The sequence below is a fragment of the Hoplias malabaricus genome, chromosome X2, assembly GCF_029633855.1.
Source record: "Hoplias malabaricus isolate fHopMal1 chromosome X2, fHopMal1.hap1, whole genome shotgun sequence".
Taxonomy (NCBI): Eukaryota; Metazoa; Chordata; class Actinopteri; order Characiformes; family Erythrinidae; genus Hoplias; species Hoplias malabaricus.
The window spans coordinates 43,415,107-43,442,323 of record NC_089819.1 but is presented as its reverse complement, the minus strand read 5'-3'; the positions used below and the strand labels follow the sequence as shown (position 1 = coordinate 43,442,323).

At 39.6% G+C, this 27,217-nt stretch overlaps 1 protein-coding gene across 7 annotated transcripts in view; it reads left to right on the top strand.

Annotated features, from left to right (window-relative positions):
* LOC136677241 (tight junction protein ZO-1-like) overlaps window positions 1-27,217 on the top strand; it is a 144,181-nt gene that overhangs the window by 25,336 nt on the left and 91,628 nt on the right. Inside the window, exon 1 of one of the 7 annotated variants that reach the window (XM_066654723.1) lies at window positions 21,492-21,549. The exons of the other annotated variants lie outside the window; for them this stretch is intronic. The gene's annotated coding sequence lies outside the window, so the exon portion shown is untranslated. Of the gene's footprint in view, window positions 1-21,491; window positions 21,550-27,217 lie in introns of those variants that run through there. 7 annotated transcript variants of the gene reach the window in all.

The following is a 27,217-nucleotide window of genomic DNA, read 5'->3' as shown; positions in this document are numbered from 1 at the left end:
CTCAGTGACGATTAAATGGTAGAGAGGACTATTCATATCCTCTGAAATCACTAATATTTAGTTTACTCTGTGACCATGATATGACCATCAAATCCAAAATATGTCTCAGTGATGGTGGACATTCAGATAATCATGTGTGTGAGCAAAAGCAACAAATTTATCGTCACTAACAGATGTCAAGTCATAAGTCAAGTCCTTCTGTTGCTTTTAGTGCCAGTAGGCCTCTGGTCTTTCACGTGTGCCATGAGCCACATCGTTTCAGCGTTACGCAATACGTCACTCATTCTAGCAGCGAAATGGGCAAAACTTTAAAGCGTTCCATATGTCTGCCCGCTGAGTGGTTCATTTTAGCTGCAAAGGAAGGGAATAATCTGACAAATTCAATGACTAAGCTGCTTGAGCCAAGCCCTAAAAAACATGATAACCCTGGGAATCTGCAGGGGAGCTGAGAGCAGCTTGCTTGGCCTAGACACAAGCGTGCGTGTGTCTGTGTGTGGGTTTGTGTGTGTTGGGAGGGTCTCACTGTTCGAAAAGCCACTACTGGTTTAGGAGATCAGCCCTCATGCTACCATGCCAGCTAATGCGCTTTGCAACTCACATTCATGACAAATTTATCAAAGAGTAGAGAGGTAGAGTATCGCTGGAAACAGGAAACCTGGACACTCACAAAAGGTGTGGCAGTAGGTTCATATCTATATATTGTGCATCAGGGATAGTAGTTGCTAATTCTCTCCTTTAGTCTTTGTCTCACCTATTAGCTAGATCTCACCATCTCACCCTATCATGATACTACCATGCTAAAATATGTATACTCAGAGAGACATCAGACCAGTCACTATCTCTTTTTGAACTGCCATTAGTATGTAATTGAAAATGTGCATGGAGGAGAAAATGAACATTCAGCCTGTGTAGTCTAGAATCATGCTGAATGATGAGAAGAGAAGGAAGGTAATACTACCACCAATAAAGAAGCCACCTGTATTCACTTACACTCCCAGCTACAAATGGTTGCGATATCATCAGGGACTTGTGAACTGGGAATATCTCCCACATTTAGTCTCTTACTGCCTCAGAGAGTTGAATTTAGCAGAATTAAGTGACTAGCACCATTAAAATATCTTTTTCAGAAATATTTTTTCAGGGTGTATTGTAGGCCTTCATAGCATGGTTTTTCATTTAAAAAATAAAGAATCCAAGAAACTCTGTTTTTCATCATTTAAACATACCCCATAAACTGACCTTTCATAGATTTTCTGACGTTGACCCTATGTATATGTGACCTGTAACATTTCAACTGAAATTTTAACTATAATGTCGTATTTGGGAAAAATAAATCTATTTTATACATTATTACTCTTATTTTGTCTCTTCCTCACTCTTCCTGTCTCACTCTGTGTTTGTCTCCCTTCATAACTCTCTCTCTCTCTCTCTCTCTCTCTCTCTCCCCCTCTCTCTCTTTCTTCCTCAATCTATCTCTCTATCTTAGTGTCTTCAGTCACTCAGTAGTCACCAGCAGTTTAGTGAACTAATTAACCTTCCCCTCTTTCATCTTAAACAACTGTCACAATTTCTACTGGAGTAATTTTTCCCCGTTGACATGTAATTACTGCAAAGTGTGTGTGTGTGTGTGTGTGCACATATGCATATGTGTGTCTGTGCTCACATTCTGATAGAGGTGTTATCATTGGGCAACCCCGCTGTGGCAGGCCTATGCCCCTACGTGAAGAGACTATATCAAGGCTAAATTTAGAAATGACCACATTGCACTTCCCATAAGTTAATCCATTATTGATGTGCAGAAGCTGGTGGTGGCAGTGGGGAAGATGACAAGAGGGGATTTAAGGTCCATCTGGCCAAGAACCACACTTTGTTCAAACACACTGAACTAATCGGGATACTATTAATGAAAAATGGAATCAGTCAGCCTTCCCTTGTTTGAGACATTTGGGTTTGAATCTCACCAGATTAAAAGCATTAATTTTTTCAACATTCAGAATCATTGGTTTGATATATTATATAGTGTGCTTTGCTGTACTGTACTGTTTAAACATATTTACATAATGGCATGATATATATTTTTAAATATAAGTTTTCTGAACATTCACAAAATAAACATAAAATAAACTAAAATGCTCCTATTTGGTGCAGCCGTAAACAATTAAAAGGCATATTATTATTATAAAGTTATTATACCAATTAGTCTTATATAAAAGAGCGTAGTGCTCAAAAATTAGTTGGAACAGCAATATGTAGATAACCTGATTGAGGTCACTGCGTTTAACCAAGGAGCTAATTTAGCAGTTGCCAAGCTTATTAACTCATCATAAAAAATAAAAAACATAAACATTAAACAAGTTCTGCCAACAAATACAGTCTTCCAGCTGACTGTGTTTCAAGCAGTCTCTTTTAATGTGTATTTATAGTCTGCTGGAATGCAATGCTTAAAGAGCCGGCTTAGATGTGGTTAAAATTAGCATTTCCTCTATTTTGGTTTTTCAGTGCTTATATGCAGCAGTAGCATTGTCTGCTGAGGACGTGAATTTGTCCTCAACATAAAATTTCCAACAAAATGTATTTACTTCAGATGCTATGCCACATTTTTTATTATTAAAATGAGCTCACAAAATATTATTGACATTCAAAATCTAATGTCAATGTATTTTTACAATTAATGTTAAACGTTTCCGTATAGTTTCAATGTATTCAAAATCCTTTCAAGGTTGTAAGTTGTATGGCATGTATTTGTTGTGTCTACACCTTCGTAACTAACATAATTTCTTTTAAGACATGAAGTATTTCCTTACATACATTATGTAGATCTGCTTTAAATGCTACAGAGCCATTATAGGCCACTTGTGGATGTACATAATGTACAGCTGAATATCACAGAGGATATCATACATGGCTGAAGTGTCTGAACTGTTTTGACTGCTCAGTTCCTCAGAGTCACTATGATGCTTTCAGCTTGTGCTTTCTATCGCCCACTCCATGTTATCCTGATGTAACTGATCTGATCACAGGGCAGTTCTGTTGCCGGAACACCGGGGTGCATTCCTCGTTACAGCATTTATTTCAGGCCAAAGCTCATCCTGCCCTAGATACCTTCCTCTAATCTTGATATTGGGAAGTCCCTCTTGAGACAAATGGAGTAGCTCTCAGCTGATCTTTCACTACAGGGGGGAGTTGTTTTCTTCAGATGGTGGAGGAGCCTCTTGGCTTGTGGAATGTTTGTGATCTTCCCTGCGCAGTAAGAGGCTATACTTTTGCAAATTAAGGAGGGTTCTTGGTAGCGTTGGGCTTTTTGGAATGGAATATACCAAAAAGAATAAAATGAACAAATTGGCCAAAGGTTTGTGGACAAGTAGTTGTAAACTAATAATAATAGTAGGCAGTTTGTCCTCTGCTTTGCTGTAGTAACAGCCTTTTTATTTCTGGGAGGTTTTACATTCAGCCACATAAACATGAATAAGGTCAGCTCATGTTGGATGATCAATTCTGAATCACTAAATCACCCAAAATGTTTTGGATGATGTTCCATCTCCCTGGAGAACATTGTTAAGGAAACAAGTATTAAGATACGCTATAATCTATCTGTATATTCATAAAACCCTACCCAGCCCTTGTTCTCATATGACAATAGAGTGGACTGTAAGGGGACGAATGCCCTTCAGGAGTGTAGTGGGAACTGGTGGGCCATCATGTAAATCAGAAGCTGATGGGGAGCGCAATGGAGATGTATCGAGGCAATAAGGAAAAGTGAGGTGAAGCTGAGAGTGGAATAGAAGATGAGATAGATAACAACAGGGAGAGAGAGCAAGCCACAGAGCCATATAGAATGTAGAGGTTGCAGAGGCTAATCGACTACTCAACTAATATATCCACTAGGCACTGCTATGGGCGCCTGTCAACTAGTCAAGGACAGTGCGTGATTTTAGTAATGATATATGGTGGCAGCAGAAGCCAAAGCCTTTGTTCTGTTAAACACAAAACTAAACCCACCTGGTGAAACATTCTTGCTAATGAAAGTGTAGCCTTCTTTTACAGGCCCCGTGCTTAACATTAGACTGACTGTGTTAATCAGTTCACATGTTTAATTTAATAAAAAATTTGTTTAATTTAACCGTGCCGTTATTTTAATTGAATTTTATTTAAATGGGTGGCGCAGCAGGTAGTGTCTCAGTCACACAGCTCCAGGGACCTGGAGGTTGTGGGTTCGATTCCCGCTCCGAGCGACTGTCTGTGAGGAATTTGGTGTGTTCTCCCTGTGTCTGTGTGGGTTTCCTCCCACAGTCCAAAAAAAAACCTCATGTTGGTAGGTGGATTGGCGACTCAAAAGTGTCCGTAGGTGTGAATGTGTGAGTGTGTGTGTTGCCCTGTGAAGGACTGGTGCCCCCTCTGGGGTGTATTCCCACCTTGCGCCCAATGATTCCAGATATGCTCTGGACCCACCGTGACCCTGAACTGGATAAGCGGTTACAGACAATGAATGAATTTAATTTAATTGTAGTTTAACTTAATTTAATTTAATTTGTACTCTCCCCAATTTCTAAGGATGCTACTAGGTTTAGTAAGTAATGGCTAATGTTTATTTCAGCCTTGCTGTCCGACAGCTTAAAGGCTAGTTTAAACAACTGCAACCATCCACACAAATGTCTCTGTGTCTGTGTGCTCTAGGGGCAGCAAACAAACACTAATGTATAAATAAAAACAAGACACTAATGCTCCTTTCACATATGCACAGTAACCCAGACATTTTCCAAACATTACCCAGAGGAGCTGTATGTGTGAACACGAACACTCGCAACATTTGTCAGATCTCCTCTTAGTGCCCTATTAGAAGCACTAGCTTAAGTCAGAGTGAGTCCGGCGTTTCTCGACAGTTGCTCCTAGAGTTCATATGTGAAAGAGTCTTAAGAAGAAAGTGTCTTGTTCCATTGTACAGAGTGTGTTGAAGCAGGAGAATACTGCGATAAATAAACAACAATTTAGTCAACCTAAACTAGCAGGATGTCCATGTATACCAGTTAGCTAATCAGCATTTCTGCTATGCATGACTGTCCACACATAAGATATTAAATTCTAACTGATAATATTGGCAGATTCGTTTTTCTGATGTTTTCAGGAGGGTCTATTTTGAAATTACAAATTTGGAACATTTTCATTGTCTTTTGTAATTGGCCAAAACTCAACTGATCAACTACTTTCTTTTTCTAATTTTTAAATAGCTAGTGGATAAATAACAGCTGTGCAGTTAATAATATTTCAGTATATTTAAAGATAACAGTTTGATTTTGAATGTAAATATTGTGGTATCTTTCTCTGAGCGACTAGGCCAGACAGTGGTGTCAGTCAAGCTTTAGTTCAGAAGACAGCAGCCCTCTGGTGACACACATGAATGGCGAGGGCAGCCCTCATACCACAGTCCTAGAATTCCAAGTAGATGAAGAAAATATGACCCGTAACACGCTGACAGTTCTCCCTAGGCGTGCAGTTGATTTAGCTGCTGATACCAAATACTGCAGGGAGAATATTTACCTCACCTTTCCCTCTGCACTCCTCTGTAGGATTCCAGCAGTGAGATCTATTTAAAAAAATGAAAACACATACATAATAGATTAGACTTTTGATTGGCCTCATTGTGCACAGCTTCATTGTGTTTTCTGCACAGCTACAGTTACTGCTTCGAAGAAAAAGATGCCATTTGCTTATACGCACATGTGCATGTGCTGAAGTTAATTATTCAGTGCAAACAGCCATTGGTAGCTCTTCTCTTTCAATACAAAACAGCTGCCAAATTGCTCCAGATGGAAGAATGATGCTCCGTCATCTCGAGAGCAAGATGGGAGCGGTGGAATTTGTGATTACTATTGGTGAGAGTTCAATAGCTTTACGAAGCTGAAAGCTGTGTATAACTGAGCGCGCTCTAAAACTGTCTTCAGACCTTTCTCTCTGCATAGTCTTCTAAGTACTCATAGAGTCATGGTGTACTCCTTATGTAACATAGGATATAAATGATGAATCGTGCTGCCTTGCTACATGTATTGTGCTTCCAAGTCATTTCTATGACTCTGCAAAGGTTTCAGTGTGTGTGTGTGTTAAAATACTTTAGAATGGAGTTACTCTATTATGTTTTGTATGTGTTTAAATTGGTATTGCAGTAGACTTATTAAATGTCCTTGAAGTGTATTCTCACAGTGTGGAGCTCAGGCACAGCAAGAAAGCCAGTCATTACTGAACCGCTTGCCAAATGAGCACAAGGACACTGACTGACTTTTACAGTCATGGCTTCCACTTTGACTCAGTCTTTTCACATCCTGGCTCTACGATGTGCAATATGCACTTTTAGCAAACTTGCTTTATTTGTTTTGTTTACTTGTGTTATTTTTATTAATTAATTTTAAAAACACAAATGGGACTGAATTTTTGAAAACTGAATTTTGGTAGCTTTCTGAGCTTTGTCAGCTAGATGACAACATCATTGTTTGAGATTCGATTACTGTACAATTTCTTTAAACACAAAGCACCTCATGGAACTGGCTTGTAACCCCCTCACTCACTCAAAGACTTACATTTAACAAAATGTTGCAATTTTTAATTCGGTTCATTCAGTGACACCATATGTCTTTGCTGAAGCTTTGTTAAATCCGTTTTCACATTATATTTCATGTAAATTTAATATGGATTTTTGTTAAATGGATTCCCAAATGAAGCAATTTGTACTTGTTTAACCCTGGAATCCCATTTTGTAGAAGCTAAAGCTGTTACCAGTGTTTGGTCCAAAGTTAACAGTAATCAGTACTTTTGTGATTGACTTTAAGGCCTGGCAGTAATCTGGGGTCTGTGATCGGCTGATTGCTTCTGGCCACTTGATTAGTTTGTATACCAGCTTAAATGTCAGTCTCTCTGGAGTCAAGACCTTGTGTGTTGGCGTCACACTCAGCCATAGGCACATACGCAAACAAAACCTTCTAAACTAATTTCATTTCTGTGGCACACTCAATCATCTTACCTCTGATTTTGCAGCCACTGTATTATCAGTTCCCCCTGTTTATCCTGTTCTTTCAGACCCAATGCCCTTCCCATATTCCCATTACTGTAAAGTGGAAATCATATATTTGTGCCTCACCTTTTCACTGGATAATCTGGGGCAAACAGCGCAGTGACTGAAACAGAACAAGGACGGTAAACAAACAAAGTGCTGGAACACATGGAGTGCGGATCAGATTAACTGGCTGCTTTTCACAATGACCGCAAATGCACTTGGCCAGGCTTTTCCCGCCAGTAGCCAAAATCTTCATGATCTGCCATACAGACTCAATGTAAAAATGCATTATTATTCAGTACATTTTAGGTAAAACTGCGACCCTGAAATGAATTAAGCGGCAAAGAAGATGATGATGAGGATAATGATGATTTAGGTAAAGACTAAAATAATTAAAGCAGATGAACATAAAACAGACAACTTTGACTTACACTGTAATGTTACAGTGCACAGTGTAATTAATTGTTCTCTTTGAAATTTCAGTGGTTAGATTTTTAAATACTTTGTATATATCTACCATCTTTAAAATGTATCCGTTATTGCTGAGCTCCTATAACAACAGTAACTTCTATTAACAGTAACGTGGTGTCACTGTAGTAATGTTGCCCAAGTCCAAGCCAAACACTCTGAAACACGTGAACCAAACAATTTCATCTTAGATTATCTGTCCAGAATATGTGCCGCAATTATTCTTCATTACATTTTCTTGTTCTATTATGAGCCTTATTATGAGTCTTGCAATCTTGCATCACTTTGATTGTAATGTAAAGTAAAACAATGCTAGCACTTTGGACACTGTGTCACTGTCAAGCCCACTGTCAGTTCAGTCACTGAGAGGTCATTTAATGAAGATAAATTGTGTGCCAAGGAGGATGCACTGGATGCACTGGCCCACCTGTTATTCACCTCGATGAACTGTGGGCTGTGGGCTTTCTAACTTTTGAGGAGAACTGCTAGCCTTTTTTATTGTTAGTGTGTTTTTTGATACTAGGTTTCCAATGTTCTTGTACCCTTTCCCATTCACGTTTTTCAGATGATTACTTGCCCTGTAGAGAATCCTTGTGTTAGTAAGTGTATTTCAGTATGGTCTCTCTGTCCTGTTTATTTTCAGTTTAACATAACAGCACTTGTCCTGTCAATTTATTAATAAACAGGTTAGAGTTTTATTTTTGATATTGAACAGAGGAACTCGGTTTTGTTGTGTCCTGTTTGTTGTGACGACAGATGTGTTTTTCTTTATGAGAGAGAATAAGATCCAAAAAGGACAGCATTCTGCCCTATAGGTCTGCATCCTTGGCTGACACCAAAATGAACCCTAAATGGCATCATTCTTACATGTCTCTCTCTGTCTGCCTGTTTGTCTCTCTCTCACTCACTCACTCTCTCTCTGTACACATACACACACACACACACACACACACACACACACACACACACACACATGCAGTCACATTTAATCTCTTTCCACTTTATTAGAAACACCATTGTAATACAGGCCAAGACCCCTCTTTGCCATTAGAGGATGGATACATTGTGGCCATAAAAGGATGCCCTTTATCAGCTATAATGCTTAGATAGGGCCCTCAAACAATACTGGATTAAGGCACTCATCGTTTGCTAAGAAAATTGTCCCCACAACATTATACAAACACAAGCAGCTTCAAATGTTGACTTGAGACAGAGTACGTTTTTGGATTCATGCTGTTTACACCAAATCCAGAGTCAACAGATTCCTGATTTTGTCCATTGTGTTGTTGTTACATGATTAGCTGAATAAACTACTGCATGGCTGTAGAGGTATCCCCAATAAAGAGGGAGCAGATATTTATAAATTATGTATACATACAACAATAACTTGACAGCTACCATTTTGTCCGAGCAGTAATCGCATTTGTAGTAACGGTCATATCAGAACCTCAGCTTTACATTATAAAAATGTTTCATGGGAATTGATGAACAAAAATGAACAAAAAAAATTTCTTTTACATTAATTTTAGGAATGTTTTTTTCTTCCTCAAAGAAGTTACTATTTGGGAAATGCAAGATTTCTAATTTCTAATGTGTTCTAAGGTTTATGGATGCCCTTTGTAATTAGTGAATTCCACTGTTGAGCTGGATACAGTATGTGTAAACTCATTTTGGCTAGAGCTACAGAATTCTTTGTTTATTTCTTCTGTACACCCACCCACACATTAGCTCCCATTGCATACACATACAGAATGGATGTGTGAACAGTCTTGTTTATGTATTTTGTCAAGCACATATACAGACTTGTTAGAAGCTGAAGATACTGAGCATATTAATAGGGTGCATAAAATGTGCTTCCACCAGTCAGCCCCTTAACCTTCAGGTGCTCTTAATCAGAGCAGTGTGATTATTAGCAGAGGAAAGCTCAGTGTTTTAGTAAGCTCCTTGCTTTTCTGTAGATTATATTCTCATGTTGCTCTGTGTATCACTTGCATGCTGGTTGCCTTCTTCTCTTAAATGCTCCTATAGCTTCCTCCAGCTTAATTAAGATAAGAAGAATCCATTAGCTAAAGCTTTGTATGTATAGGTGAAGAGTGGTCCTCAGAGCCAGGGCTTATGTGTGTGTGTGTGTGTGTGTGTGTATCTGGGGTGTAGCTAAACATTTGTAGAGACCCATAATAAGTAGTAAATTTTGTGACCTTGGTTGAAATTTATAATTGTAATAAAAAAACATTCTTTATAATATAAATTCAGAAGTAATTTCCTCGACTTTTGCTAGCTCTCCAGACTATGTTTGTCCTGGAAATTAGACTAAAAAAACTGGCAATGTCAGACATGCAAGGCTTCCCTTCTCTCTCCCTGCTCACATCAGAACAATAGCAAAGAGCTTTTCAAATGTTGAAAATCATGCAAAAAATGAGGATACTCCTTTATTCCTGCTCCATAGGTAGGTGATACTGACTTATGTTTGCTATTTCAACTGTGGGATCATAAGTCTATCCATCCACCCATTATCCACCGCTTATCCGGGTCCAAGTCGCAGGGGAAGCAGTCTGAGTAGGGAAACCCAGACTTCCCTTTCCCTAGCCACTTCTTCCAGCTCCTCTGGAGGATACCGAGGCGTTCTCAGGCCAGTTGAGACATACAGTCTCTCCAGTGTGTTCTGGGTCGTCCTCTGGGCCTCCTCCCCATTGGGAGCCAGTCATTACTGGACCAGATACCGAACCATCTCAACTGACTCCAACCCCAAGTCTCTCCCGGATGTCCGAACTCCTAATCCTATCTCTAAGAGATATGTTTAATTTCTTTTTTTTTTCACCGGTTGTGGAAGTTACAGTGAGGCATTCTTGTTTACTTGCAGTTGTATTAATGTAACAGAAAATCTAATGTAGTGTTAGGATTCTCGCCCAAGTAATGTTATTGGTACAGGCCCAAGCAGTGAATAAAACCCTAATTTTCTTTATAGAGGGCAGGTATAATATCTCCTGTGCTGTACTGACCGCAGCAGGCTAGTTGGTGGTTGTCACCCTCAATAAAGCAATGCCTCTGCTTTCTAGCTGCCTCACAAGCTGTAAACAGGCCCCCCTTATTATTCATTTTTGACACTACTTTGTGTGTGTGTGTGTGTGTGTGTGTGTGTGTGTGTGTGTGTGTCTGTATGTGTGTTTGTTGTCTCATCTAGGTAAGGGCAAGAAATCATGGCTTAGAGCCTCTTGGTGAGATTAAAATAAAAGACTATAATGTGACCGTGAAGTATGTATGTGAGGTCTGTGTGTATGTTTGTGCTAGCATTTTAGCTAGCATTAAAAAGTATTAAGCATATATGGCATTAACAAGATTATGATCGATGGATGTGGGTTGCAGTGTTAAAATGATGTTCAAATTATTCCATCAACAGTACATTTTTCATGTGTAGTAATCAAATAACCAAGACCAAAAAAAGAGCACCACTGATCTACACAACACCCTCATCTGCTTTGTGATGCTAAACACATGATCTTTTCTTCATGTAATGAACCTATGCCATTCCTCATGGGACAAGGAAAGAAAATGTTATTTTCTCTGCATCGTTTTTCCTATTAGTACTGACTGGCTCTTTATTTAAATTCATAAACCACTTTCACCACCATTGTTCTCCATACTAACCCTTGTGGGATTCATTCATTGCAGAAGATCTCACTCATTTTTGAACCTATGTGGCCTCTTGAACTTCATCTTCCCAATAGTGAGGATCAGTTACCTGAATTTTCACAGCCTTTCATTTCTATTAGATTTTAGGTCTGTTATACATTATATGGAAAAATATATTGAGACAACTACACATTTCACCTAACAAGGGATTTTATGACATTCCATTCTAAATCCATAGAAATGATTTTGGATTTGGTACTTCCTATGCAGCAATAGCAGCCTCCACTCTTCTGGGAAGGCTTTCTACAAGATTCATCAGTGTGTCATTGTGACTTTTACCAGTTCATCCAAAAGTGTTGTTGTGAGATCAGACAGAGATATTGGAAGAAAATACTTGGATCACACTCTTTGTCCTATCTCATTACAAAGGTGTTTGATGGGGTTGAGCTCAGGACAAGCCCATCACAAACCCATCAAACCCAACTTTATGGACCTTGCTTTGTGCACTGGGGCACAGTCATGCTAGAACAGACAAGGGTGTTTCCAAAACTATTGCCACCAAGTTGGAAGTACACTTGTCCAATATGTATTGGTATGCTGAAGAATTAGATTTCCCTTCACTGGAGCAGTCCTCGTAAACAACCCCATAAGATTATCCCTGCTCCACCGAACCCATCCATCAAAATGCCAGATAGAGAAGTGTGATTTGTCACTTGACAGAACATGTATCCACTTCTTCAGTCCAGTGGTGGCATGTTTTACACCACTCCATCCAATGAATGTCATTGTACATGGTGATGTAAGGCTTGCATGCAAATGCTTAGCAATAGAAACTCAGGAAAATCCTGTTGGCCACATATCTTGCAAGTATCCGCAGGTAAGTCTTTTTTCACAGAGTGTAACATCAGCCTGTGCTACTTTACACACACACACACACAAACAAAAAGCACTCAAATAAACTGAGAGTTCTTTGTTTATTTCAGGCTAATTCACTTAATCATTTCGAGACACCATGCACTTCCTGCTCCTGATTTAGCAATGGTAAATGAAAACATAACCAGGCCAACAGGTCCGCTACAGCACAGAACGGCTTGCACATTATTGAAGGGGAACAAATGGGTATGAACCTGCACAAGCATGATTTTATTAATCCATGTATTAATCACAAATTACATACAAAGTACAATGCCTTGGATTTTTATTTGATTTTAATTATTTGAAAATAATTTCTGTATGTTAAGTACATTATTTTCAGATTATCTCATAAGATTTATTTATTTATTTTCAAAAAGAAAACACAAAAATGCAATTAGTGCTATAGTGAATAATAAAAACAATAATAAAGGGATAAAATGAAAATAATAAAAAGAATAACATTTTTCACTGACTCCTGCCTTTCCTGATTTTCCTGATGCTTTAAATCCCTAATGCCTTTGCCTAATGGCTTGGATGTGACTTTACACCTTCACCTTCATTCATTCATTCATTCATTATCTGTAACCGCTTATCCAGTTAAGGGTCGCCATGGGTCCAGAGCCTACGTGAAATCATTGGGAGCATGGCAGGAAAATACCATGGAGGGGGCGCCTGTCCTTCACAGGGCAACACACACTTAATTCAGTAGGCACAGATCTACGAATATGCAATTAATCCCTGACTCTATCACTTACATCTACTCACTCCCTGCAGCTCAAGAGCTCCAACCCACATTTCGGTTTATGACGTAAGAAACCCTGTTTGTCTGAGGACGCGCTTGAGGCTGTTTTTATAACACTGCCATTTCAAATTCAGCCATTTCAGCCAAGCAATTACTTTTTTCACCCATGATACATTTTCTAGTGTATAAAAACACCACACGCCCATGTTAACAAGGTTAAAAACATGACTTCCCTTGAATGGGTTCTTTAAGAATGATTTGCTTGAGCTTTATATATTGATTGAGAACCATGATGCATTGATCTTATTGCCCCAAATAACAAGGGTGCATCGTTTTTCTCTTGTCATTAAGTATGATAGGCCTGAAAGTCCCATCATTCAATGTGGCATCACAAATTTGCTTTTGTGAACCCGTGTCCGCATGGGTTTCCTCCGGGTCCTCCAGTTTCCTCCCACAGTCCAAAAACACACCTTGGTAGGTGGATTGGTGACTCAAAAAGTGTCCATAGGTGTAAGTGTATGTGAGATTGTGTGTTGCCCTGTGAAGGACTGGTGCCCCCTCCAGGGTGTATTCCTGCCTTGTGCCCAATGATTCCAGGTAGGTTCTGGACCCACCGCGACCCTGTACTGGATAAACAGTTACAGATAATGAATGAATTAATGAAATATTGTATTATAAACACTTTATCAGTATATTTGACTAAAAATCATTCAAATCAGATTGCATTTTTGGGCAATTTCTGCAGTTGAAATCGTCAGTCATATTCATTTAATCACACATCCATTGAAGGGATCATCTTCACCAATTATTTCACTGATGTACAATGGCACTAGTGATCCCCCAAAGGAAAACGCCAGCTACAAGTCTTTAAGATCATAAAACTGTTTTGAATCAAATGGACTGTGTCCTTGTATACTGCAAGTTTGAGGGGTTGAATGGGTTCAGCTGGTGTTTTTAACACTGATTTGTTGCTCCTCTGTCACTCAGGTCCTCTCTCTCTCTCTCTCCCCTGTGCAACACTGTATCTGCCACCCTCAACACCACGCACACCCAGGGGACTCCAGCCTTTTAGTCTGTTTCCATGGAAACTTGATTTGCCAGCAGGGAGATGGAGAGAAGACGAGTGACTCTTGTTATATTCTTTCTCTTCTTTTTGTGCACCCCTAAAATGCTTAAGGATCCACTAGTAGGGCCAGCCTTCAGTTCTGTAAGTGATGTAAAGTAATATAAGTCTTCTCCAGGTATGTTGTGCTCTTTAATGACATTGCAGTCCGATTGTTAAGTGTGTCAATCGCGCCTTTGGTACCATGTCATACATTCATAATACATGTGTGTATGATTTGAATAAAGATGAAAATCTCTTGAATGAATTATGTTATCTTGGTTCAGGAGTTCATTAAAAGTAATAAATTAAATGTAAAAAGAATCAAACGTGTCTTTAGCAGCACTGTTTGCACACTCACAGCTCATTCTGATCTGTGTCATCTTCCGTGCAGACTGACTGTGCTGCTCGTCTCTGGGAGCAGAGGTATCACGGGGAGAGAGAGCTGCTGCTGATCCATCTCTGGGAGCAGATGAACTGCCTAGAGAGAACTTTGTCCACCATGGTCTCTGGGATCTGAGAGAGACCGGTGTCTCCCGTTGCTCCCTCTCTGGAAGCAGAGACGTCTCCTGCTCACGTTCAGTCTCAGTGTTCAAAAGTAGCTATGGTTTGTACAGAATTCACCAGATTTGGTGCTAGTCAATTTTTTTTCTTTTTAATAACTCACTACACAGTAAATTCACCAGTGTTAAATCAACACTATTACTGCTAAATTAACACTGTTAGTGTAATAGTTTAATACTCCCTGTGTTAAGTTAACACTAATAGTGTTGATTTAACACTGGTGAATTTACTGTGTAGAAGGTCTGAAAACTTGGACTAGAACGTGTTTCACAATTTAACAAGCGGATTAGAACGTCTTGTAGGAATCTCATGCTAGCTTTCACCCTCCCATTCTAGGTACACTAGGAAAATTGGGAATATTTGGAACATTGGGTGAGGAGGTTGGAAGTGACTAAATAGGTAAACTGTTAAAAAGTTAAACTGTTTAAAACTGAAAAAGTGGAACGATTAATGTGAAATTATTAAATAAGGGATAATGCAAACAGTAAAAAAGATAACGGAAGATAAATGAAACACAAATTAACTAATTTCAAGGAGTATTTTTCTGTACTTCAGTTTATTACTGCAAGCTGGTGTGTTATTCCTCTTTAAATAGCACAGTGACAGAATTAATTTTTTTTTCAGAGAGAGAGAGAATAAGAGAGGTCATGTACACTTAAATTTAGATGAGCTCCCCTCTAACCCAACCTGCTGAGCAGTGAATGGGAATGTCTTTGGGGCTGAGATGAGTTTTTGGTTGTTGCTGTATTAAACTGGGCCATTTGATTCAGCAGAGCGAACGGAAGACAGCGGCGGACGCCCGGGAAGCGGCACAATAGCAGCTTACACGGCCACAGAGTCGCTCTCATGTCTTATTTAAGAGACAGGGAGGCAGCAATGCCGTGCCAGCTTACACACACACACACTGCCAACTCACTTCTTGGTTTCATGCTAGAGGTTATCTGTGTCTTCATGTTTTTTACACCTTGACTGGTGTGGTGTGACAAGAGACCTCATGAGAGAATGACAGGGCAGTTTTAGGATATAAAAAGAAACAGGGTGTGATGCATGTGCATTTTTCAGAGCTGCCACTGTTGATCATATTTGCACTCAAGTTATTTAGACAAATATTTTGGTGTGTTTTTAAAGAGCAAACACTAAAAATGTACTAACAAAACTCCTAAATAGTGCAACTGTCTAACCATTTGTCCTGTTGTTATGGGAGCTCCAGCTATGATACATCCATCTGTCCATCCATTTTTAACAGAAGATTATTGGTCTCTGTGGAATTGTAGGGAGAGCCTCCCTCTCCCAATGTCACTCATGGTATCCAATGCTTGCTAACAAGTGTTAATTTTGACTGTGTATTATGATTTAGGTCAAGTCTTAGGCTGTGTCCAAAATGGCTCCCACTTATTATGTTTTAATGCACTATTGTGTGTGTTGTTTTCTCTGTGTGTCCAAATCGTAAAGTATAATTTGAGCATAATTTTGAGGCCACTAAATTCTCCCACAATGCACTTGTAATTTATGGTAAACACCATAGCGCACTACATCAACCAAATGTCAACCAGTATGCATTGCAAGTGTCTTTGTTCCTAAGCAACGACAGTGGAAGTGTCTGAATTCACTTATGGTTCCTATTTCGAGAACTATATAGTGTAGCACATGTAGCACATTACTAATGAGAGATGAAGGAGCCATTTCGGTCCCAGCCTTAGTTTATTGACTAAAATATGTATTCGTTTTTTCTTGTTTTACTAATTGTCATCGTTAGTTTTAGTCAACGCATACTAAAAATATTTTAATTTAGGTTTAGTCTATTAAACTAAATATAAACATTATTTTAGTCATGTTTATTTTTAGAATATTTTAGATTAGTTATTTATTATTCATTCATTTATTCATTCATTGTCTGAAACCACTTATCCAATTCAGGGTTGTGGTGGGTCCGGAGCCTACCCAGAATCACTGGGCGCAAGGCAGGAACACACCCTGGAGGGGGCGCCAGTCCTTCACAGGGCGACACACACTAACACATTCACCCCTACGGACACTTTTGAGTTGCCAATCCACCTACAAACGTGTGATTTTGGACTATGGGAGGAAACCTACGTGGACATGGTGAGAACACACCAAACTCCTCACAGACAGTCACCCAGAGTGGGACTTGAACCCACAACCTCCTTGAACCCCTGGAGCTGTGTGACTGCGACACTACCTGCTGCACCACCGTGCCGCCCAGTTATTTATTATAATATATTATTTTACTATTTAATTCCCATTCCGGTTGACTGTCTGTGAGGAGTTGGTGTGTTCTCCCCGTGTCCACGTGGGTTTCCTCCGGGTGCTCTGGTTTCCTCCCACAGTCCAAAAACACATGTTGGTAGGTGTATTGGCGACTCAAAAAGTGTCCGTAGGTGTGAGTGTGTGTGTGTCTGTGTTGCCCTGTGTAGGACTGGCGTCCTTCCCGCCATGTGCCCGATGATTCCAGGTAGGCTCTGGACCCCCCGTGACCCTAAAAAATTGGATAAGCGGTTACAGATAATGGATGGATGGATGGATTATAAATTCAAGGTGCTCTGCAAACAGACTGAGTCAACAGCAAGAGTTGCAAAGACGCAGAAAGTCTCTCCAATTCTTGGAGAGTCGACTCTGCTTAAATATTCCACCAGGCCACTCTTAATACTCTAACAATAGTAAACAGACTAAGCTTCTTTAGTAATTTGACATTTTCTGGTTTCAAATCATATAACAGGCCAGTTTTTCACATTTTTGTTTAGTATTTATTTGTTCACAAAAAGTGCAAAACATTTTGTTGTAGTTCATCCAGCTTCTCATCCATTTCAATGGAATATATTTATTCAGTTTTCAAGGTTAGTTGTGACAGTCATATTTTTGTTTATGCTTTATTTTATTGCACTGTGTCATTTATTATATCTCTGGAATGTGTCATGGTTGGGTTTGTTTCTAATCTTGGAGATTTGCTGGATTTGGATGATGATCTAAACAATGACTTTCTTTCATACGATAGAGCACACAGGCCTCTGAGCTCACATTTGACTTTTATGAGCACGTGAGCTACACTGGACAAAAACAAAGGGAGAGAATGAGAGAGAGAGAGAGAGAGAGAGAGAGAGAGAGAGAGAGAGAGTGAGAGAGAGAGAGAGAGAGAGAGAATGAGAGAGAGAGAGAGAGAGAGAGAGAGAATGAGAGAGAGAGAGAGAGAGAGAGAGCACTTTGTAAAGTGACCTGCCTCAGGGGAGCTCATCCTAGCCTCTTACTATTCTTATATACTTTATTTATATATTTGTTTATTTAAAGAATGAGACTGAGGGCTGGAATTTGACAAAATAATGTGTGTGTGTTTAGTGTGTGTGTGTGTGTGTGTGTGTGTGTGTGTTTGCTGACATTGAAGAGAGCCTTCATGGCTGAATATTGTGTTTGTTTCAGGTTGTGTGTGTGTGTGTCTTAGGGCTGCTGTATGTTGGCTGCAGGCCCTCCACTGTGCTCCATTAGGATCAGGGATGCTATTCCTGTCCTTTACCTGTAGCGGGATGCTCCCCAAGAGGGAAATGAGGAGTGGGGGTGGGGGGGTCCAGGGAAAGACTGAAAAGAGAGGTTTGTGTTTAGCTTGTTATATGTGACACACAAAAATGACGGATTCTTTCCCTGCAGTGTGTAACATTGCAATGGTTGCTGTTAAACAATTTCAGTAATTAACAGGTACCACTGTCACAGAGTTACTGTTCATCAGGGATGGGAATCACTTTCGAAAGTGTTCACATCAGAGCTGTAAAAACTGTATATATATATATATATATATGAATCATTGGGTCATTACTGTACAACATTGTACAAGTCATATTCTATACACTCATATTCTACACTCATCAAATTTTATCAGCTCCACTGATACATATAGGTGCATTTTGTATTTCTAAAATTACAGACTGTAGTCCATCTGTTGTATACAATTTCACCATGTTCTTTGGTGGTCAGGGCCACAACAGAACAGGTATTACTTGATGGATCATTCTCAGTACCTCAGTGATAATAAGCATGTTAAGGGGTTACACTCTTATATGAGTGGATCAAATACAACAATGTTGCTGGAGATTTTAAACACTGTGACCATTCATTGTCCACATTGTAGATATAAAGTCAGAGACAGTAGTTCTTCTGTTGCTGCACAGTTTTTGTTGGTTGTTCCCTAGTCCTTCATCATGGCTCACTGGATACTGTTGGCCGAAGAGTTTTAATTGGTGAGCTATACTCAGTTCAGCAGTGATACTGATTTATAATACAGTCCAGCAACACTGACATGTCTTTAACACTTGTACCAAGCTCGTAACAAGCACACCACCGCTGTATTAGTGGCACAGCAGCACTGGGAAAAAAACTTGTGGTGAACTGAATCATTTGTTAAAATTTACCCCTAAACATACTTCAGGGATATGTTTGGCAGACGTCTTGCCCAGTCCATGCCATGGCATGAAATATCCATTATTTTATGTGCAGGACTTTACATTTAGATTTCGCAGCAACATTTAATCTCATATCTTTAGACCCCTGATTTATGATTAGCACATTTGACAGTCGATCAATAGATGTTAAGTTAATAAAGAATATTGCTTTTTTTCATCCAGTTACTGACAGTAAGATCTGCACTTTGAGTGCTTTGATCGTTATTTATAGTTTGCTTAAATGAAGCAGAGAGAAGGGGAGGATACAGTACACAATTCTTTTGTCGTCTTCCGCCCTTGCTCCACTTTTGCCTCATTAAAATGTATGATAGCTCTACAGCCGCCGGAACAATGCTGCTGTTTTGAGCTCTGGTCGTGGATTTCTGGAGTGAGCTTAAGGCTGTGTTTCCTCTCAGTTACGCAGGGTCCGACATTAGTGTCACACAGCCCACTGAGAGCATGGGCCTGGAGAACACAGCCTGGCTTCCTCTCTTAAAGAGCTTCCTGTGTTCTTCCACTGGCTCTGTTTACCTTACGGGACTCTGCTTAGCGTCGGCACCCGTCTCCAAAATGCTACACCACAATGCAGACGGTGGAAAGTTTACTGGCCAGTTAGCAGGTGCAGAAATGTTGTTTCATGTTTATTTAATGCTTATATTGCACTACAGATCTGTTCAAATTCAGGCAAGATTGATATAAAAGTCTATTGAAATTAATGGCCTTGAATATAGTCACAATATGTATAAATAGCGTGGTTAAGATTATAATAAACACAAAATAAGTACCTGTAATATGAAGGGAATCACCCATACAATATGTATTTTAACTCCCTTATAATTTGTGATTTCACTTACTTCAATGTGCATTCATTGTGGAATCCCGACCTGACATAATGTCTATGGAATGCTATAGAGCCAGTGCTTATGTTCCCAATTTCTAGAGGTAGTTAGAGAGGTATAAACCCCCACAAAATTGGAACTCTCTGGTTTGGAGATATGGATTTGCATCTATTGACTTTGGAATGCATTAGTTTGGCATTTGGGATGCTGAGCTAACCATCCAACATCAGAACCTGATCTCACTATTGTTTAAGTGGCTGAATTGTAGGATGAGTGGAGATGAGATTGATGTAATGTAATGAGACTGTAATGTACAACAAAGTTTTGAAATATCTTGGTTGATTTCTGAGACAATTCTGGTCTTCTTTGATATGCTACATGACCACCTTTTCCACCTTGGAAAAACTTGCCCTTGACCCAAAATGGCAGCTTTCAAGATGGCGGCCATGTTGCAAACAGCCTAAAAGATAGGCCCCCTGACCCATTACTTTCTGGGGTATTTAGATATGTCGTTTTCCCTTTCATTTCTGAAATAAAAGGGTGTTCTTTGACTTTTGACTCACTCTGTATATTTATATACATATTATACATAAAAAGGGACATCATAATTTAAAAAAAATAATAATAAAATGCAAAGTAAATCTCTCCAGTCACAGCACTGTATCCGTGAGGTGATCAAGGATGAGATGAAATGGAACAAAATAAACAAAAAAAAAAAGAAAATTTGTTGAAAACGAGAGCGAAAATGTATACAACCCTGAGTTTCTGTTCCTTGGTCCTCACTACTGGACTCTCATGCTGAACTGAGCTGTGTCTCATATTCATTTAAAGGAACTGGCGCTGAATATGGTCGTTCTGGAAAGGGAAGTTTAGACAGGGGGAGAATTTTGCTGGGTTGTTTGTTTCTGGTGATACTTTGAACAAAATATGTCACAGATGTTTTAAGACCCAAAGACACTCCTGGAAAGGGATATAATATGTCCCCATTAAGGTAAGTTGTCATACATTTTTCTTTTCTTTCTTTCTTTCTTTCTTTCTTTCTTTCTTTCTTTCTTTCTTTCTTTCTTTCTTTTCTGTTTTTGTTTTTCTTGCCTACTATAGGCAGTGAAAAATGCACTAGATGTTAAAGATAAGTAGAAAGGAAATAAAACGAGAAAAAAATTACATCCTTTTTTTATCCATGTAGTGATAAAGCCGCAAAAATAATCATACTGTTCTAATGACGTCCTGGAACTAGATCTGTTAAAAAAAAGTGTCCTCCTCCATTGTTTTTGTTTCTGTACTCCCTCCAAACCACAGTATTCTTCTCAGGCTCTCCTGTTACACTGCGAATCAATTCAGAGTGAAAGATGCGAGCATAAGCAGCTGTGCTTCTCCCTTTGGCCTGCAGAGCGCAGACTTTGTCCACTTTCTAAAAGAAACACCCAGTCTAGTCTTCCAGCAAAGAGATGTCAGATTGCTGCTTCTTAATTAACATCTTTAAGCACACACTTCTGCCCCGAGCCACTGTCACCCACCACTCAGTCAACCGTCCGCTGTATAATAAGCTGTGGCAGCCGAACGGGGCTGTCCGATTTTCTGTGGCCAGTGTGGGAGCAGCAGCTGATTCGATTTGCTTGATGGTTTAAATCAGTGCTGAAGTGCAATCACTCCTTGGCAGCGCGTAGTGTGCATTAGTCGGTGACGGAAATGATTCCTCCTCAGCCGTCTTCACCCATCTTCACCCGGGCCTTGTGTGGCTCCAGCTGTAATTGGCTGTCTGCGGAACAGATGCCATGCGATTTAATTAACTGAGTTGCGAGGTAAGGGGAGTGCCAGCAGGGTTCTCTTTCTCTCTCATATTTTTAGCTGATACTGTGTGCATGGTGGAGTCCCATTGAGATGACCAGAGAAAAGAGAGTGGGCAGCAAAGAAGCCAGCTCATTCAGATGTAGCTAATGTCAGTGTGTATAAAGGTGGTGGTATCCAGGCCAGATCACACTAGCAGCTTTATTCACATTCTGGCTCGCAGTAATGCCTGGTGCCATTGACATCTGTTGTAACCATGCCTACTTGCATCTTACAGTCGTGCCACACTGGTCTTTAGCCTAGTGCAATTTTTTGAAAGATATAAAAGATGTAAAAATAAAATTAGGAATTTAAATAATCTACATCCAGATATAAAATATGAGAATGAGTACATTTTATGCAAAATATATTTTTGGATGTAGATGATTTAACTCCATGTGTTTTTCATAATTTGATGTGTTTGTCCAGTGTCTGAGTTTGTTTCTTCCAGGTGCTCCAATGAGTTGTTGGGAGGCTGTGTGACTTTACCCACATTTGCGGCTGCCTTTCAGAGAGCACTGAAATGAGAAACCTCATGAAATGAGATGCTCCTCATTAAAATGTTCACCAATGTTCCTCCTTGATATGGCACTGTGTTCTTCAGAGCAATGCAGGGGGTTTCCATTGAGATTAGTTGAGTGATGAAGCTGATTTGCTCTGCTAACCAGCAGACCTCAGAGGCACCCCACGCCAACCTGCTGTAAACCGGTACGACCAAGAGCTTGCTGTATGTGATTGTATTTTTAAGTGAGCACATGAAACTAGAACAGGAATATCAAAGCAGGAAATGAAAAAGCTAGCATCGTCTGTTTGATCTTTAATATTAGACTGTAGAAAACTTTTGACATGCACTTGAACCCTTCACAGATGGAGTGAAATGCTTATGGCTTGTGTATTTTATAAGTACTTTCCTGAGTCTGCAGGGGACTTTAAACATTCTTTTCTGTCTCTACCTGTCTCAGAATCTAGTTCAGCTTTATTAAGCCTCACAGACACTTCCCAGCTCTGCCGAGTCAACGGTGGGTTGAATATGAGACAGATTTTGAGCAGAAAAGCTGCGCTCTACATAATTTATCCCATACGAGGAAGAGCAGGAGTTGTTTGTGCAACACGCATGCCTTCCTTCCTCTGTGTGCTCGCACCGAGTTGCAGGAGTGGGCTTTTTTTCCTGCTGTTTGGAGGGATTAGGTGTATGCTTCCCTGAAGTCTCCTGCCCTTGTTTTCTTTTAATAACCCACTGAGCCTCAATGAGCCTCTGAAGAGAGCAAGACAACCAAGTGGTGTGTTTGAAAGCTTAAAACTCTTTCTCTTCTGCACAACAGAGCAGGACAAACTGGTACCTAAGCTGTTCAGATCACCCTGGAAAAAAGAGATTACTCCACACAAGTATATATATATATATATTTTTTTTTTCACAAATATTCAGCGTGATCCCCCATCCTGTGGGAATGATGGGTTTGAAAACAAGAATTTTGTCCTCCTTTAGCCACACCTTGACTTTTTGAACAAAATGTAGTCGCCAGATGTTTTCCATGGGTCTGTTTTGGTCACAGCATCATTTAACCAACAACTCGGTGCTGCTTATCTGAGACGGAAAGTTTATTAAACCTAGAACCACAGCGTTCTTTAGTTTAAAAAAAAAAAAAATTCCATGACACAGTGAGCAAACAAAAAATAAGTAAATAAAATTTAAAAAATAGAAAAGAAAAATGTCTGCAACAATTATTTTTCACTTCAAAACAGGTTTGTCTGAATTGTGTATTAAAATTAAACAACATCTTTACACAGAATAAACTTAGAATTTACTTATTTTTTGTATTTCAAATGGTTGCATTAAATTAAATCATCTACATCCCGAGATATCATTTGAATATTAATTTGTTCTGCAGATTTTGTATGTAGACCCTTTGATTTATATTTCAGGCTCTGTGTGGATCTCTGCTGGCATGATTTCATGGCTTTCAATGAGCATTTTTTCATAGCATTAACCTTTCTCACAACCAGCAGTACTTCTACTCCAATGTCAGTATTCACATTACCAGCACTGAACTGAGCACTCTGGGTTATATCATTAGCTGTGCCTATATGGTCAATTATGGGTCATCAGAACAGAGCAGGGATTGGTTTGTATTACAGAGGCAATGGATGGAGACATCCATCCTCCGCGACTGCTCCAAAGAGTGAACATGTTTGGGAGAAAATAGCTTATAGTGCTTACTCCCAAGTGAGCTAGTCCTGATGCATTCCAGTGGAGAGCTGTAATTTGTTGCTTTATTACAGAGGCTCTAGCTGGGGTCCTCCAAAGTGTCGTACCTTTAAAGGAACCCCTGCTGCTCCTGTGACTTCACTCTCTTCCTGTGACGACCAGGGAGCCCACCATTTGTACTTGTCAGCTATCATTGAAGTGGCTGACTATCCCCCCATGAACATTTGCCTATAAATTCACACCAGTGCACCGAATTGGTTTCCAGAGGAATTGAAAAGTTGCGGAGATTAATGGCGCTGCTTGGCTTCAGCCAAGTGCAGTATATCACCACCTGTCCCATTTGTTTTTCCTCACTGTTTCCCATCTCGTCTAAGCTGTTTACTTCAGCAAACCTCTGTCCACCCTCCTTTCTCTATCAATCCTCATTTCTTTTTGTTTGTATTTGGCTAGACTTCATGGTGATACCATCTTTTATATTTTTGGCCTCCAGGTCATTAACAGTGTCTTAGATTATCGTGTTATGGTCTGTTCAGAGTAATGTGTTCAGGCACTGGAGAACAGTCAGGGCCCTTTCTTTCCCCAGGGGACAGCCAAGCTGTTTTCAATATCCGTGAGGTTTCTGTGGGTCGTCACATGGCTCAGAATAGTAGAATAAAAAACATTATTGTCAGATTTTTGAGGTGTGGAAGTCTACTCCCTTATCAGGAATGTGTGCGCTTGGGGGGTGTACAACTTGTTTGTGAGATAGAGACTGAAGAGCGATAGAGAAAATAGTAAAAGTTGAAAAGTGAAAGATTGAAGACTCTGAATGCAGAGTTTACGCAACATGTTCCTGGAAAAATGTAAAATGCTGTACTCCTGCTTATGCATTTAATAATGACAATTATAGTGGGAATTGTAAATCACGCTAAATGGCCAAATGTGTGTGGACACATGCTCATCAAATATTTTGCCCGTGCCTGCTCATAAAGAGGCATCTAACCCATGATTGCTTTTGTAATTTTGCATTGGAGACAAGAAATGATAAAGTTTACGGTAAGTGCACTTGTTTCGTTACTAAGTCTAACCATATGTTACTATATACCACGTTGTTATCTACAGAACTGAACAAAGGACGATAGCAATGTGAGCAGGCAGGAAAGTACGAGGGAGTACGTGGAAAGCTTCACATAGACAGAAAGAGAGAGAGAGAGAGTAATTAATGGGGGTGATCAAAGCTAGGACTTGAAGCCTGGCTGCTTCTAGGTCCATTGATCTCCTGATATGTGAGCACCTGTGTGATGTCCAGCGGATGTACACCTTTAATCCAAGCCTTACACAGTCCACATGCATATGGACATGACTAGTTCACATATGCAGACACACGCAGAGCCAGATGTTTTCTCTCTTGATGTTTTCCTGTGTGGTGGGAGGTAGTTTTAAGGTATATGAATAGAAATGTGCACTATATGCCCAAATGTTTGCAAAACACACACAGTTTACTTCTGAAATTAAGGATATCATTAGGGGGTTGGTCGTCCTTTTGCTGCTGTTATAGCTAGTGCTAATCTGAGAAGGATTTATACTAGACTTTGGAGTAGCTGTGAGACTTAGTAGGTGTTGGATGATGAATTTTAGGTCACAAACGCCAGTGTATCATTTCTTAAAGGTATTGGATGATGCTTAATTCTTCCAGAGAACACAGTTTCACAGCTCTGCCAGCCCAGTGTTGGAGGGCTTTAAATCATACTGTCACACACTTGGCTCAAGAGGACTTCAAAGTGTCCCCTTCTATCAGTAATGCAGTGTCAGAAGTGGATGCACCTTAACATAGCAGAAATACATTAGTAGAAGAGATTTTGAGAAACTTTTGAAATTTTATCACTTTAAACGTAGCAGACTAACAATCAGATTATCAGTAAGTCTAATAAAAATGATTAAGGTAATATGAAAATAAATCTCACACAGAGTAAAAGGTAACTATGTTATGTTAGGTGTATAGATATATAGTAAATAAGATTAAAATGGAGTTATGAGGTCATTTATTACAGCAACAATATATACCTCAGTTGGCATATTGCTATAATTCACTCTATTTTCTGCAGACCCTCTTATAGGGCTTCTGCACATTGGCTTGTATTTCCATAGCAGCAGCATTTGTTTACATTGTTATTAATAAGTATACATGCGCCAGAAAAAGCTTTGTGCCTCAAAGACTCAATTCTGATGTATTCATAGTCAGGCAGTTGGATTCAGAATTGTATTCACTTTTTATAAACAAATATCACATGCAACATATATGCCAGAACACGAGGAACATTTGAACACCACTTCCAGCAGTTTCTTCACTTTTTACTTATGTCAATACAGGGAGGGAGTGGGAGAGGTGTCCTGTGGTTCTGGAATTGATCCTCCTATTGGGTCAAGGTCTGTGAAGAGTATGTTGTAGTCTGTGTGTGTTGCCTCTGGGTGTTTAGATTCCTCCCACTATCCAAAAACACATGTCAGTAAGGCAAGGCCAGGCAAGGCAAGTTTATTTATAGAGCATCTTTGAAATACAGTGACAATTCAAAACAGGTATTTAAGAATGCTTTAAAAATAATTAAAAATAGTGGCAAAAAGAAAAGACATGCTTAATTTTTTTATTATTATAAAATGTAAAGGAAAAATAAGATGCAGACAAATAAAAGCCTTAGAACATTCCTGAGATCTATCACCTCAATAAAATTGTCCACAAGAGTGTGAGTTACTGGGTGAGTGTGTGTTGCCCTCTGAGTTACTGGCGTCCTGTCCAGGTTGTGTTACTGGCTTGCGCCCAGTGATTTCAAATGAGCTTTGGACCCAGCACTACACTAATCTGTATGAGTCAGTTACAGAAATGGAAGAATAAATGGCTCAAAAAATATGCAGTGATGATTTAAATATGTGAGACATTTAATGTGAAGGTTGAAATTATGTCTTTGGAAAGTGTGCACTGTGACTTCATATGTAGTTTGAATAGTGTGTGTGTGTGTGTGTGTTTGCGTAAGTAAGGGTTTTGCTGTACTGCATTTCTGCAGGTGTTGTGTCCTTTGGGTAAAACAAGGACACAAGGAGATGTTTTTTTCATTTCCGTGGCATTTCCTCTCTGTCTGTCTATCTATACGTCTCTCTCTCTCTCTCTCTCTCTCTCTCTCTCTCTCTCTCTCTCTCTCTCTTTGTCTGTGGCATTTCTCGCAGTCTGCTGTTATGAAGGGTGCAGTTCTGAGCTGAAGTGCGGAATGTGCTGAGGAATGTCTGGCACCCACCAGGACCCCTAAAGGGCAGAATATGTCCAGACTGATGATTGATGGCCTTAGCAATGGAGATGTCTCTGATATTAGCACCATCATTTTTTAATTTACATATTAGGTGATGATGCCATACAAAGTGTAGTGCTTCAGTGAATACTAACTACCCGTTTTGTTACATCAGATGAT